We start from the raw sequence: 14,482 nt of genomic DNA on the forward strand, positions 1-14,482 counted from the left end.
AAGATATAACAATGTCAAATGCTGATACATCTCTCCACATTTAGTGTGGACGTTCTCACTTTCCGAAGAAAACAAATCATTCCTAGTTGCCATTTTTATTGACCCCGCTTAGTTTTATGACCTTTTGTAATCTGCACGAAGTTAACATTTGATTGGTTCAGACTAAAGAGCCTATCCTCAAATAAAATTATTGCTGGAACTACGATGGTAACAGTCACCAACCCATCTACTTGTTATTGGACGACGAGGTGGAACTGTGTTTGGGGCTCAACGGCCCTACGGTCGATAGCTTAAGTGTGTTGAGAAATAAACATGTGATTAATTGTATTGGGAGGGATGCTTTCTAGGAGGTTTCTGTTGGGAAGAGGTGTCTCCCCAACACACCTCTTCAGCCCGTACATAAGTGGGACTCCCATATTGCAATCAAAAGAGATTCATTTGTTTACTTCTTTATGTCTCTTCTCTTGATACTACAACACGTTATTAGCACGTAGTCTCTGCCTTAGAGCATTTGGCATTGACATTTCGTTGTCCGATGGAGCAAGTGGCCATGCATTCACGAGAAAGGGAAGGAAATTGATCATGGAGATGGAGACATGCAGAAAAAAAAATTGATTGGAATGGATCAATTAGCACAGGATGCACCCATTCAATCTTTAGTGCATCGATTGATTATTTCACCGGTACACTTTGATTGAGAATTGAAAACTGATCGCAGCACTGTTTCACTTGAGTTTTCAGCATGGAGGCGGTTCACTGACGAGAAGAAGCGGCGTTGATGCGCAAATGCCAACCGCAAAACGGACCAAGACGGCCACGGTGCGATTGGTCTTCGCTCTTCACGGCAGGTGGCGCGCGGCGGGACGGCCGGCGCTCCGGTGCTGCCCACGACGGCACAACGCAGGATCGGTAAACAGCACCCTCCGCGACTGTTGGTTCTTGGCAACCGCAACCCAACACGGCGCCTGCGACCGCAACTGCCGACACGACGGAAGGCGACTACCGACGGTGAAACGGTGCCATCCATCAGCGACGGCAGCCGTGACCGGAACTTCACGGAACTTCAACCGGCCGATCACTTCAGCCCGACGCGGCCTCATCTCCAAGAGGCACGTAGCGAGGCGTCGGCGGACATCAGCCCCGGCTCGCGCTCTCGTGACGGGGCGGTGCCTGAAGTTCCTAAGCTAGGCAGCGGCGGCGGCCAAGGGCCTGCACGACACTGCTTCGCCCTCGGGGCAGCGGCAGACGACGGACTCCCAAATCGCATCCTTTCAATGCGGCGGCTCGTCGCCTATGAAGTCGTACAGCCAACGGAAGCCGCTCCGTGCGGACTCCCCGCAGCGACGCCTCAGCCTCCTGCGTGTTGGCGGCGGCGATCCGCGGATGGCGACCGGCGGTGGAGTGGCCGGCAGCCACGGCCGAAGGGGATAGTGGGGGAGCGGTTTCTGGTCGGGAACGACAACCGTTGCCCCCCCACCCTTATCCATTCCCAGAGGCGGTGGTGCTGGGCTGGCCAAACCAGCTGGGTGGGCCAAGGCCCAAGTGCTGGCCCGCCTGAAAAAATAAAGCAGAATCGAAAAAAGTGGCCTCAGCCACTATATTGGGCTGTAAATTCGGCCCACTATGCTATATTTTTTGTTTTCTCTTTTCTGATTAAGCTTTCACCTGTTCAATTTTTGTATATAATGTGTTTGTTAGAAATGTCAAACACATCGGTGGCACCGATAGCATCTCCGTTATTTGAATAGAATATGGAACTTGCTTGCAAGTTTGGGAAATATTAGGTAGCAAAGTGTATGATACTTGCATAACTATCTCAAGTTTATACTTGTGAATTAGAAGGTAATTGATAAGAGTGAGGTCTACACTACATAGTAGTGATTACCTCCATGTGTTTCAAGCAAAAATGAAAGTGCAATAGTTATGGCATGGTATCGTAGCAACGAAATAATTTTCGTTTAAAACTATTGATGAAGGTTTTCCAAATGCTTGGCAGCTTCATAGCATTTGTCGTTGGTTGTGACTTTAGTGTCACATACTCCATCAAATGTGGAACCAAGACATTAGCGATGATAACATCGCATGTTATGCTATGAAGAGAATTGTGCAAACATACTTTCATAATTTGGTGATTACCTCCCATGCACACATAACTTATGAGACGCCATCATAGCTATGAATTAATTTTCATGCACAACTGAGAGGTTTAACACCATTTTATGGTGATTACCTTTGTGTTATAAATAACATAAGGTTGTGGAGGCTATGATCGATGAGAATGTCCATAAGAGTGAGGCGCCACTAGGTGATTGACTACCTCCATGTGTTTTAAGGAAATTCAAGGTTTATCCCTTTTTGAGGTGACTAAATTTAATTTTAAGATCTACAACACATTGTGGTGTTCTTGTGGAAGGCTTGACCTATGGGTCACTAAGAATCACCGTTTCCATGAATATGCTTAGCCATAGCATTTTCATCCTACCTAATTTACTGATGGTAAATTAATGCATGAATATTTCATGCAACATATGGCTGACCATTTTCGAAAGGTAGTGCGATGAGATGAAATTATGAGAAAGTAATCATTTAACATGGGTCCTGGAAAGTGATGATTTTGTCGACCCGTGGCCATGTCGCCACAGAAACTCCACATGTAGATAATGACATGGCTATTTATAAAATAACATAATCGCAATGACTTGATTCTCAAATTGAGTAATTAAATGGATGATGCTTATCCATTTGTCCTTTTGGGACTCCCTTAAGGGGAGATATATTGGTATAAGCATCGCACGAATGACCATTGATTCGTGTTTGGGATTTCAAGTCCGTTGATGCTTATCAGTCTTTTGTCTATAACTCAACAACAAGTTGAGATATATGATAAGGTAATTTCAGATACATATTTGATTGTAAGCCCTTATTGCACTTTACATTCTCCTATGATGGTAAATATAAATACCATTAGTATTTCAGAGTGAAAATCTGATGAACTTCTTACGAAGGATCGTCATGTTCAATGGGTGTGATACCATTGCCTGAAATTCATGCTTGTGCCCTTAGTGTTAAGAAATTTAGTGGTTAGAGAACCACTAAGAATTGAATGTAAAGTGAATGAAAAATGACAATAGAAAAGGAGTATATCTCTCAAAAAGGCATGGATCATTTAAGAGAAATGATCTCTATGACAACTCTCAAGTTTGTCAAAGGGGTGGTAGTACGAAATATCGTACCAATGGTTACCAATCTATCAAGTATTGGATTGAATCATACCACCAACTCCTTATCGGAAAAGGCAAATGAGTTCAATGGGATAAGATTTAAGTTCAACTTCAAAGGAACAACCATAAATATTCTGGTACTGTAGATGGAAAATTAACTCCGCTACAGTGATGATATACTTGTGGATGGTTATTCCCAAGATGTCCTGGAGATCTCGTGTAATCTCCTAGTTATCCCAAATATCATTAGCCTATAATTGCGCTACTACATGTAGTATAATTCACAACATTATGTCCCGAGGACATGATAGTTGAGAAAATTGAGTGTATGAATCATTTCATACTCAACTTTGTTGCGTACACAATAATTTTTCCTCCTTTATCATCATGGTATGGGAAGTTAGAGAAATTATTGATAATTATGTTGGCCAACACTTGACTGTTACAATATTTCCAACAATCATAAGATTTTATGTGCACTCGACGTGCCATAGGGGAATTAATTTTAAGGCACTCTCACCTTAAAATTCAGAATGAGCCACACACTACTCTTGAAAGTATTCAAGAATGTATGTGAATAAATCAACCATTGTGTGGGTTATGTTGGTGCTTCGTGGTTGCACAGATGCATCTTGAAGATGGTCTTATGTGTGTATCATTCACACAAAACCATATGAATACTTAATTAAGTGCTCAAATTGATGAATTTAGAGCAGAGTGTCCTAACATGGGATAATGCCATTTGAATGGAATTGTCGTTGAATTTGATTCACGAACATTCATTGGTCATATTCAGTATATTTTATACATACCCACAATGGTTTGGCTAGATCTCTTCTGAAAGAGAGTCAAAGTTGCATGGCCAATGTTACAGAATTGTGATTTGCCAACATTTTGTTGATGGTAACATGCAGAATCACACGCCGCATGTTTAATACTGGATCCCCTTGCAGTTTGTACGTGGAAATAAGATTTACCATCTGCGGTAATAGGTTGCATCCGATATCACCACCCCGGCGTATGTCATGGGCCCTCACATATATTTGGGATCTATGTGAGAAATAACTGTGGTATGATTGTTAATTCGTCGCATACCTTAACCTTGAAAAGGGAGTTACTTGCATCATGTACGCTGATTGCTTTTGCAATAAGGACATTTTATAGTATTAGGGGGAGATGTGTACCATACAGAATGCCAGGAAATGGCTAAGAAATGACGTAGACATTTGATCCGCGTACTTAAGAATATGACCTAAAGGTTCATGTTATGAGAAATTTGCATTTTATTGCAAACAATCATCCAATATATTTACTAGTGACAAAGGTGTCATTTTTTTCATGTATCAGATTGAGTGGATGTACCTAATAAACCACTCGTCTCCCCATATGAGAGCAAGAGGAGGAGAATTCTGATCATATGAGACTAAGTTCTCTTTGTTTTTGTTGGAACAAAAGAGATGGTCTCCCAATCACTAAATGTGGTTCAACCTGAGGTTGAATGACACCTGAAGGATGTGTGTCATCCAGGACCCAACATAGTGCGCACACATTTTTGTGTGCTGGGATATCGAAATACCTTGACTCTGTTGTTATGGGAAGTCACAACGAGTTGAGAGGCACAATGAGAATTCCACAAATGATACTGATTCATGAGAATCGTATATGAGAAAGTCTACATATGTCGACATATAAATCTTCCAGGGAATTGCTAAAATCCTTTTGGGCCCTGAACCAAAATCATGGAGAGTGTTGTTGCACTTATATTGGTTCAAATGAAAGGAAGCAATTGAGGAAGAATAGAGCTCGCTCATCAGATAGAGATATTTACGATAGTAAAACCTTCTGTCCATAAGTATCTTCCATAGAGAAGAGAGAATGAGGTGGTGATAAAGCGAGGCTTTTGTAGCACAAGGGTTTTTCGCAGAAACCTAACATTAGTCATGATGTGACATACCTTCTTGGTATGAGTGGAATTATGTTTCGATACTAAATGTCATTGGCAGTACAGATCCATGTGGTTGATGTATGTAGTTGTGCCTACATACTCCCCCCGGTCACTCGATCTGGATTTATATGTTAAAGTCTTGAAGGACTTAATATTCTGAATCCAAAGGAAAATTGCAACATGTGTGTGTGAAACTTCTGAAGTCATTCTATGACTTGAAGTAGTCGGAGATAATTGTGTGGTACAACCGACTGTGTGAGTTCTTCCACGATAAGGATAACTCTAATGTCAATGATTGTTGATATGTACTCATGGCTAAATCCTTAATTGGATTTTACGTCACCTAAGTGGTGTGTATGATCTTATCATCAATGTCTTTATGCGAGACATTTGAGATACACACAATCATTTTAAGACGGAGATTTGGGTCAAACCAAATATGCTTAAGTTTTTAACTTGAGCTTATTCCCCCAGAAATAAATGTATATCAGTCTTCATATATCCCGAAATATTGAACAAGTTCAATACGGATATATATTATCAGAGACACATATGGTCATATTATACGTAATATGGGATACCAATCTTTGAAAAAGTGAGACGATGGTGAAGTGATATATGGAGCTGAAGTTTCATATCCACCATCGAAGCACTGAGATATCTTGCAAAATACGTCAGGCCTGACATTAAGTTTGTTGGTAATTTATTGAGAGTGAAATCCCCCGAAAGGTATAAGGTTTGTGTATGGATTATTCTAAGATATATCCAAGGCACAAAACTCTTGATTAATTCTAGTATGAAAATCAAGATGGGACCAATGCATGATATTTGATAGTGGCTAATTATCTGATCCCAACAGTGCCATATCAAAGACTGGATTTACTGGAAGAGTATTCAGAAGCAAGTCTTCAGAATAGACTCTAAATGGGTCCTTCCGGTGATCATTCTGCATAAATTATATGAACCATCACAAGATGTGTATGAATTCGCAGAATGATTGGCCACATTATCATCCGAATCACCTATCATTATCTGTCAAGGTAATGTCACTTGTATTGCTTATGAGTTATATTTATCCTCATAAATAACAGAAATGTAAGAGGGTAATTTACAAACAAAATATTATGATATTCACAGTATCTCTACCAACAGTTGTATTCCCTAATTAAGTATGTGGAATTGGCATGAGACAACCTTTAGGTTTGCAATGTTGAGGGAGAGTGAACTCCCTAGTTATAACTCGTTGATGATCTTCCGATCACTGATATTATACTCTTTTTCCTTTTATGAGTTTTTCCTAAGGTTTCTCATACAAGGTTTTTAATGAGACAATATAATACAAGTGCGGACTTATGCCATATAGTTTCTCCTTATATTTTCCCACTGGGTGTTTAAAGGAGTTTTCGGTGGCATATCGTTATAATATTACTCCTCAATTTTTCCCACAGGGTTTTTTAGGAGGAATTTTTGGATTGCAGTATACAGATGATGAATTGATCAAGGGGAGTATTGAGAAATAAACATGTGATCAATTGTATTGGGAAGGATGCCTCCCAGGAGGTGTCTGTTGGGGAAGAGGTGTCTCCTCAACACACCCCTTTAGCCTGTATATAAGTGGGACTCCCACGTTGCAATCAAACAAGAGATTCATTTGTTTACTTCTTTGTGTCTCTTCTCTTGATACTATGGGTGTCATTGGTAGACTGGGTGGACACAGAAATTCTCATCTCAACCCAGATTTTTCCAACTTTAGTTGTTTGGTAGGTCGGGTCGGCTCAAGTGGGCAGTGCCGACCTCGTGCGAATAAGGGCTCTCAGCCAGGCCGGGTTGTGAAGCTCAAATCGAGCTTCACAACCCAGACTGACCACATCCCGCAAAACACTGTAGCACCACCCCGCGGTCCCCCAGACCCCCACCCCCACCTCTTTGTCTCCCTCATTTCCCCCATCTTCTCTTTCCCGTATGGCCATCTTCCTCTCGCACCCCAGTCTCCTTGGGCCAAGCAGGAGCAAGACCACGCCGCCGCCTCCCTCCCGTCCTCGTCTAGCGTCGGCCGAGCATTAGCACGACCAAGGGCTGCCTCCCTGCACCGCCAATCGCCGCCAACGGCCGCCAGGATAAGCTGGATCGATGCGCCACCAGGACGTGCCTGAATCCACGCGTCGCCTCGCACGGCCGCCTCCATGCACCTCCAACCGCCTCCAGGATGAGTTGGGTCGACGCACCGCCTCCCACGGCCGCCACGACGCGCCTGAATCCCCAAGCCGCCTCCACGAGCCGCCTCCCACGGCCGCCCCGACGCGCCGCCTCCCACGGCCGCCACGACGCGCCGCCTACCACGGCCTCAACGCGCTGCTCCAGGAGCTCGCGCAGGCACCCTCCGACCCGCCGCCGCCCCACGGCCCGCCACCGCCGGCCAAGAGGCTCCCAGCAGGATGTTGTGTATATAAGGACCCGATTGCTTTTTATTGTTTTTGTTCAGTGGCTTTTGTGTAAAGGTTTGGACCTCACTGTAATTTCTTAGTTTTTGAGCCAATCTCACCTCATACAAGCTACCAAACAGAGTACCAGTTGAGCTTCTCTCAACACATACGGGCTAACAAACACAACACAGAATCTCAAATCAGCTTGTATGACATGAGATATCTCAAGTGGGAGAGTGAATTCCAAATGACCGTCTACCAAACACACCCTACAACAACGTGGACGGGCAACCTTAGGACGCGGTCAACCGCTCAGGCGAGCGATTCGATCAGTCCCGACCAGGTGAATTTCCCTCTTTGGCGAGGTCAGCAATTCTGTTTTGATCTCTACACCGAAGCTTTCCGTTCAATCCTTCCTCCCGGCACGCGTTGGCAAAAATTCGGGAACAACGAGCACAGTGAGGGCACTTACCAACTCAGCTTCTTTCTGTATGCGTTGGAGGATCATTATTTTTATACCATATTATCAAGATGGTAGAAGCAACAAAGCAAACTTTATTGTACAGCAAATAAATCTGAACCAGTGTTAGTCGTAACACGAGGCTCGCCGTCTGACATAGGCATCCCCAATGGGCCTGCCGAAGATGGTACCCGGGGTTTATTGAAGGCCCATGACCCGAAGATTATGAAGCCTGAAAGCCCAGTCAGGAGATAGTTTGGAAACATAGAGTTGTATTAGGAATATCGACTTGTAACTATTATGAGACAGACTCAGATAGTCTCCCGGACTTTGTAACTTGTACATCACGAAACCCTCGGCTCCGCCTCCTATATAAGGGGGAGTCGAGGGACAAAGAAAGCATCGATTTCATTGTCAACACAACCCTAGTTTTCGTAGGAGTCGAGTACTTTTCCGGCTGAACCTTCGAGATCTACTTGCCCTTTACTTCCCTGAACACCCTAGTCTACAATCTGTAGGCATTGACAAGTCGATACCTTGTCAATTTGTGCCGTCTGTGGGAATTGAAGGCGACAAGGATCTGATCTCGATGACACGCTCAACATCATCGACATCTTCAGTGGCAAGCAACACAATGGACAGAGGTAAATAGATCGAAACTGATCTAGTCGATTTTGTTCCTCACCCGCCCTCCCGTGTGGATGCATATGCGTATTTGGAGGAGCCTATGGAGATGATGTTCGGGAAGTTCCACTTCCGAGTCGGAAAGGAGGGATCACATCGTTTCGAGATTCCGGTTTCGTCGAGATCGTCGGTGGCCAATGATACGTCTCAAACGTATCTATAATTTCTTATGTTTCATGCTTGTTTTATGACAATACCTACATGTTTTGTTCACACTTTATATCGTTTTGATGCATTTTCCGGAACTAACTATTGACGAGATGTCGAAGGGCCAGTTGTTGTTTTCTGCTGTTTTTGGTTTCAGAAATCCTAGTAAGGAAATATTCTCGGAATCGAACGAAATCAACGCCCAGCATCTTAGAATTCCACGAAGCTTCCAGAACACCCGAGAGCCACCAGAGGAGAGCCACAGGGGGCCACACATGGGGCTGGCGCGGCCAGGCTAGGGCCCGCGCCACCCTGTTGTATGGCGGCTCCGTACCCCCTCCGACTCCGCCTCTTCGCCTATATAAAGGTCCCTGACCTAAATCTTCGATACGAAAAAGCCACGGTACGAGAAACCTTCCAGAGCCGCCGCCATCGCGAAGCCAATATCTGGGGGACAGGAGTCTCTGTTCCGGCAACCTGCCGGGACGGGGAAGTGCCCCCGGAAGGCTTCTCCATCGACACCACCGCCATCTTCATCAACACTGTTGTCTCCCCTGAGGAGGGAGTTGTTCTCCCTCGAGGCTAAGGGCTGTACCGGTAGCTATGTGGTTAATCTCTCTCCTATGTACTTCAATACAATGATCTCATGAGCTGCCTTACATGATTGAGATTCATATGAGCTTTGTATCACTATTAGTCTATGTGCTACTCTTGTGATGTTATTAAAGTAGTCTATTCCTCCTTCACGGTGTAATGGTGACAGTGTGTGCATCGTGTAGTTCTTGGCGTAGGCTATGATCATAATCTCTTGTAGGTTATGGAGTTAATTATTACTATGATAGTATTGATGTGATTTATTCCCCCTTCATAGTGTAAAGGTGACAGTGTGTATGCTATGTTAGTACTCGGTTTAAATTGCAAAGATCTATTATGCTCTAAGGTTACTTAAATATGAATGCCGAATGTTGTGGAGCTTGTTAACTCCGGCATTGAGGTGCTCTTGTAGCCCTACACAACGAATGGTGTTCATTATCAAACAAGAGTATATGTAGCACAAAGGAAGAGAACTTATTTATTTATGTGATCAATGTTGAGAGTGTCCACTAGTGAAAGTATGATCCTTAGGCCTTGTTTCCAAATACTGCAATCATCGCTTGTTTACTGTTTTACTACATCTTTACTTCCTGCAATATTACTACCATCAACTGCACGCCAGCAAGCACTTTTCTGGCGCCGTTACTACTGCTCAAATTCATTCATACTACTTGTATTTCACTATCTTTTCGCCGAACTAGTGCACCTATACATCTGACAAGTGTATTAGGTGTGTTGGGGACACAAGAGACTTCTTGTATCGTGATTGCAGGGTTGCTTGAGAGGGATATCTTTGACCTCTTCCTCCCTGAGTTCGATAAACCTTGGGTGATCCACTTAAGGGAAACTTGCTGCTGTTCTACAAACCTCTGCTCTTGGAGGCCCAACACTGTCTACAAGAATAGAAGCACCCGTAGACATCAAGCACTTTTCTGGCGCCGTTGCCGGGGAGGAAAGGTAAAAGGCACTCATACTCCGGTCCCAGGTAACTAAGTACTTTTCTGTTGCCGTTGTGTGTGTTCTCGAAGCTATTTCCTTTAGATCCTGCAATTGCATCTTTTTGTTTCTTGTTAAACACTAGTAAGGCATAATGGAAAACATCTGTGAGCTTTTTAAACTATTTCCTGAGTCAAGACATGAATGGTTTAATGCGAAAATTAAAAAACCTATGGAACCTTATTTGCATGCTAGTAGCAATGATATTAGTATGAACGCTTTGAACACCATTGTTGCTAATGATATAGAAAATCCTAAGCTTGGGGAGGTCGGTTTTGATGAAAATGATCTCTTTAGCCCTCCGGGTATTGAGGAGAAAGTTTATGTTGATTATGATATGCCTCCCATATATGATGATTATAATGATAGTGGTCTTTTGGTGCCGCCTACTATGGAGGATAAGTTTAATTATGATTACAATATGCCTCCTATATTTGATGATGAGAATAATAATGATAGCTACTTTGTTGAATTTGCTCCCACTACAACTAATAAAATTGATTATGCTTATGTGGAGAGTAATGATACTTTTATGCATGTGAATAAGAATGCTCTATGTGATACTTATATTGTTGAGTTTGTTCATGATGCCTCTGAAAGTTATTATGAGAGAGGAAAATATGGTTGTAGAAATTTTCACGTTACTAAAACACCTCTCTATATGCTGAATTTTTTGAAGTTACACTGGTTTTATCTTCCTATGCTTGTTACTTTGCTCTTCATGAACTTATTTATTTACAAGATTCCTATGCATAGGAAGCATGTTAGACTTAAATGTGTTTTGAATTTGCTTTTTGATGCTCTCTTTTGCTTCAACTCTTATTTCTTATGTGAGCATCATTAAAATTGCTGAGCCTATCTTAATGGCTATAAAGAAAGAACTTCTTGGGAGATAACCCATGTCTTTATTTTGTTACTGTTTTGTTGAGTCTTGGAAGTTGTTACTACTGTAGCAACCTCTCCTTATCTTATTTTATTGCATTGTTGTGCCAAGTAAAGTCTTTGATAGTAGGGTTGATACTAGATTTGGATTACTGCGCAGAAACAGATTTCTGTCTGTCACGAATTTGGGCAGGATTCTCTGTAGGTAACTCAGAAAAATCTGCCAATTTACGTGCGTGATCCTCAGATATGTACGCAACTTTCATTCAATTTGAGCATTTTCATCTGAGCAAGTCCAGGGCCTCTAAAAAAATCGTCTTTACGGACTGTTCTGTTTTAACAGATTCTGCCTTTTATTACGCATTGCCTCTTTTGCTGTATTGGATGGATTTCTTTGTTCCATTGACTTCCAGTAGCTTTGGGCAATGTCCAGAAGTGTTAAGAATGATTGTGTCACCTCTGAACATGTGAATTTTTGATTATGCACTAACCCTCTAATGAGTTCATTTTAAGTTTGGTGTGGAGGAAGTTTTCAAGGGTCAAGAGAGGAGGATGATATACTATGATCAAGAAGAGTGAAAAGTCTAAGCTTGGGGATGCCCCCGTGGTTCATCCCTGCATATTTCAAGATGTCTCAAGCGTCTAAGCTTGGGGATGCTCAAGGCATCCCCTTCTTCATCAACAATTTATCAGGTTTCTTCTCTTGAAACTATATTTTTATTCGGTCACATCTTATGTACTTTACTTGGAGCGTCTGTGTGCTTTTATTTTCGTTTTGTTATTTTCATTCTCTGAATAAATGCTTGTGTGGGAGAGAGACACGCTCCGTTGGTTCATATGAACACATGTGTTCTTAGTTCTATCTCTTAATGTTCATGGCGAACACTACTAGGAAAAGGCCTAGCCGTAAGATGGGTGTTAGTGGCGCACCAGGAGGGCAGTGCGCCACTACTACTTAGCAGTGGCGCACCGAAAAGTGGTGGGCCACTATAAAAAATGTAGTAGTGGCGCACCTCTTCTGTGGTGCGCCACCACTAAGTTTGACCATGGGTTTGACCCAACCTTGTACATAGCAATGGCGCACCATGTAGAGGTGCGCCACAGCTATTTTATGTAGCAGTGGCGCACCTCTACATGGTGCGCCATTGCTATGTAAAGGGGATGATGGACATGTTTGGGCATCACTTAGTAGTGGCGCACCATGCTTGGTGCGCCACTTAGATGCCCATGTAATATGTCATCTAGGTTTAGTGAAATTTTAAAAAAATGAATTTTGATATATTATGCAAAATGCCGTCATCTTTCGGTAAAACGGGATTTCTGGTTGCATACGACCTCCGATGAAAAACTTTTTTATATCAAAATCTATCTACGCGAAATTTCCTATTCAAATTCAACGGCCGTACGTTTGGAGAAAAAATGAATTCGTCAATTGGAAAATAGAAACAGGACTTTTTTCAGGTTTTAGATTTTGGGAAAAAATAGAAAAAAAGTAGCGGTGGCGCACCCATGCCTTGGTGCGCCACTGCTAAGCTTCCCGCCCATGAATTTCAAAATGGCCGGGATTCAAAGTGGGAGGAGATAGCCACTTACCCCCTCCTCCCTCCTCCCTCCTCCTCCACACATTCTCCTGCTCTCATTCTCCTCTCCTCCTCCTCCTCTCCTCCTCCTCCTCTCCTCCTCTCTTCACCTCTCCTACCCCTCTCGTCCTCTCCTCTCCTCCTCTCTTCACCTCCGGCGACCTCCGCACTATGTCGACCTCCGGTGACCTTACTCTCCGACGACCCTCCGATGACGATCCTCCGGCGACCCTCCGGCGACCCTCCGGCGACCCTCTGGCCTCCATTACCTCTAGCCTCCGTCCTCTTGTTCATCCTCTTCTACATCCTCCATCTCCTCACCTCTCTTCACCTCTCCTTCCTCTCTCATCCATCCTCACCGGCGGCTAGGCTAAGAAAAATGAGATTGAACATTGCACAAATAATTCTAGCAACAAAAACGAGAAAAAATAACGAGCCAAAAAAATTCGAAAAACAAGTGCCAGATCCAGATCCAGATCCAGATCTAGAAATTTCAAATTTTAGTAGTGGCGCACCTTGTTTCTGTCCAGTGGCGCACCTCAGACATTTAGGAGTGGCGCACCATGAAGCTAGTAGTGGCGCACTACCTGGTGCGCCACTGCTAAGCCAAATAGCAATGGCGCACCACTAGTGCGCCACTACTAAAAGTTAGCAGTGGCGTGATTGTAGTGGCGCACCAGCAGTGCGCCACTGATGGGGAATAGTGGTGCGCCACTGAATAGCCATTTCGTAGTAGTGGAAGGTTGAAACTGCTTCGTTAATTGCTATATGGTTGGAAACAGGAAATGCTTCATGTGGTAATTGGTATAATGTCTTGAATAATTTGATACTTGGCAATTGTTGTGCTCATATAGATCATGTTTAAGCTCTTGCATCATGTACTTTGCACCTATTAATGAAGAACTACATAGAGCTTGTTAAAATTTGGTTTGCATGATTGGTCTCTCTAAGTCTAGATATTTTCTGGTTAAGGTGTTTGAACAACAAGGAGACGATGTAAAGTCTTATAATGCTTACAATATGTTCATATGTGAGTCTTGCTGCACCGTTTTATACTTGAGTTTGCTTCAAACAACCTTGCTAGCCTAGCCTTGTATTGAGAGGAATTCTTCTCGTGCATCCAAATCCTTGAGCTAAAAACTATGCCATTTGTGTCCACCATACCTACCTACTACATGGTATTTCTCTGCCATTCCAAGCAAATACTTCATGTGCTACCTTTAAACAATTCAAAAGCTATTATCTCTTATTTGTGTCAATGTTTTATAGCTCATGAGGAAGTATGTGGTGTTTTATCTTCCAACCTTGTCATTTACTTCTGACAGACTTTCACCAATGGACTAGTGGCATATCCGCTTATCCAATAATTTTGCAAAAAGTGCTGGCAATGGGGTGCCCAGCCCCAATTAATTAACTTGCATTAATAATTCTATTCACATGTTTTGCTCTGATTCATCAGTAAGCAACTTAATTTTGCAAATAGACACTCCTTCATGGTATGTGAATGTTGGAAGGCACCCGAGGATTCGGTTAGACATTGCTTGTGTAAG

The sequence above is a fragment of the Lolium perenne genome, chromosome 4 (genome assembly GCF_019359855.2).
Source record: "Lolium perenne isolate Kyuss_39 chromosome 4, Kyuss_2.0, whole genome shotgun sequence".
Taxonomy (NCBI): Eukaryota; Viridiplantae; Streptophyta; class Magnoliopsida; order Poales; family Poaceae; genus Lolium; species Lolium perenne.